The sequence below is a fragment of the Penaeus chinensis genome, chromosome 2 (assembly GCF_019202785.1).
Source record: "Penaeus chinensis breed Huanghai No. 1 chromosome 2, ASM1920278v2, whole genome shotgun sequence".
NCBI lineage: Eukaryota > Metazoa > Arthropoda > Malacostraca > Decapoda > Penaeidae > Penaeus > Penaeus chinensis.
The window spans coordinates 42502194-42504430 of record NC_061820.1 but is presented as its reverse complement, the minus strand read 5'-3'; the positions used below and the strand labels follow the sequence as shown (position 1 = coordinate 42504430).

General features: G+C 41.0%; 1 long non-coding RNA gene across 1 annotated transcript; it reads right to left on the bottom strand.

The window, feature by feature from the left end:
• Positions 1-253: 253 nt before the first annotated feature.
• On the bottom strand, positions 254-1935 carry LOC125036919. Its single transcript, XR_007115934.1, has 3 exons — positions 1828-1935; positions 1579-1695; positions 254-1423 (listed from the first exon to the last, which is right to left on the bottom strand). It is a non-coding gene; the product is annotated as an uncharacterized LOC125036919 (long non-coding RNA).
• Between the last annotated feature and the right edge of the window lie 302 nt (positions 1936-2237).

The window sequence follows — 2237 nt, the reverse complement described above, 5'->3', positions numbered from 1 at the left end:
TATTAGTGCTACATGACCTTAGATGTCTAGCACATATATTTTGCTTTTAACCATTAATCATTAACCAGGCATATACAAGCAATTTCGGTAACTGTTCTTTCTTGAGCATCTTGTGTCCATCATTTACAATACCTCACTTCTGCAAGGATTGCCCTATATATATATATATATATATATATATATATATATATATATATATATATATATATATATAACTTGTTTTCATCACAGAAATATATTGTACCTAACAGTATTAAGAAAAAAATACAGAACATATTCTTACTTCTAATAAAAAAAAAATATCCTCACTTGCACACATGCATACACGCATGTATTTACGAGGACACACACATAGATGAAAGTGACATCACTTACATCTAGGCTAATTGTTGATGGGTCAACTTCGATCAACTGACAAAAGAACCCAGTGTAACGTTCCCGTTTCCCATCAAGATCTGAGATGATCCGGCCATCTATTGAGCGGATTGCAGTCGTCTGTGAGGAGGGCTTGGAGTTCAGCTCAGGGTTTGGTAAGCAGGACGAAGGTCACTTACTAAGCAATGGCCTTCGACCTCCTCCGCAAGATTCCTGATAAACAGTGACCGGGTCCCGCACACCAAGGAACGATGCATGTCCCGGTCCCCGGTCAGTCCTTCCTTAACTTATGATTACTGGTCTGACGGGGGGGGGGGGGGGGGGGGATGAACTGCACTTGGAGGATGTGCTTGATCTCCTTGGCCACATTACCCGCATCGCTGTACCATGTGCAACGGTGCGGGTCAGACCGCTGGAACCAAGAACCAGATCTCCTCAATATTTGGTACATTGCAAGGTCCATGAAAAGGAGGCTCTTGTCGCTGCCAGTATCTGCTGTCGAGCCACGAGGACCGACAGCCATCTCGTAACCAGCTCGATCACGGCCGGGTACCGCACTGAAGTCGCCTAGAAAAATGTGAATGTCTCGCCGAGGACATTATCAGCACCTCTTTCACACCGAGTTTGCAATCATCGACAGGAGCGTACATAACAAGAGACATGAATCACTGCTCGTGGGAAATACTGTTTACTGTTGAATTAGACAAAAATATAATTCTCCAATGAGAATATTACCAGATTTATGAACTATGGCACATTATTTGGTTTGTGGGGTGAATCAGAAGTCTGAATGTGAATGCAATGAATTGTATCATATCAATCCTCTCTAGAAAAATAGTATAGTATCCTGAACACGGGTGATATTTTGCATTCAAAACTTGTGAAGAGTAATACCCTATATATATTAAATTTAAATGTTGTGGATTTCCTTGATTTAAAGAAAAGTATAATACCAAGTGTTTTGATTGTTCAATTGAGCTCTGCCGCACAGTAGGCCTGGTTATGTTGACGGTAAACGCTGCTGACCAGCGTTCTCCAATGCTTCATCCTGTGTTCAAGAGAAAAAAAATATATGGTGACGGGAAGAAACATCTTGGTTTCAGTCAGTAAATTTTCACGTTACAATTTCAAGTAAAAAAAGACTACCATCCTGTATTTTCAAAATGCTCTTTCTCTTTAACACATAACTTGGCTAACACTGACCATGGCCTTGAAGAAAGCCTCGTTAGCCGCCTGCTCGAAAAAGGTCCTCTCCTTCTCGAACCTCGCACCACTGGCCCCATTTCGTTTATGTGCTAGATCCATGTTCTTGAGTACAAACTGTGTAGAAGAAGTTGTGCTTAAATAATACAGTTTGGGAAATAGCATTTAGTATTTAAAAAATCCCCAACACTCAAAAAGGAATCTGATATAGGACTATGTTTTTCCGAAAACGGGAATGAAACAGCTTACTTCGTCAATGCTTCTTTGGTGTACTTGCTGGTGCACCTTGACATACTTCTCCTTGTTGCCGAGTGTGCTGATCTGAATCTCGTTGCGTCCGTCTCGCAGGTCGGTGGCCTCCAGACGACCATCCCAGATCTTGACTTCCAATGACATGCCATCCTGAGTCAAGGGGGGGATGGTTAATGGTTAATGGCGACAATGGGTAATGGTTACAAAGCAGATAAATGTGCTGGATATCATTTATTAGTACTATATCAAGGGGGAAAGGAACATGATTTGCCTTCCTTTAAGCTAAATTCTGGATAACTTTGACGTATTGTAATTTACGAATACAGTTAATGTGATAGAACGAGTTGGAATGAAAATAAAAATATTGCAGAGAATTACTCACATGGAGCTTGAGATACTCCTCCTTG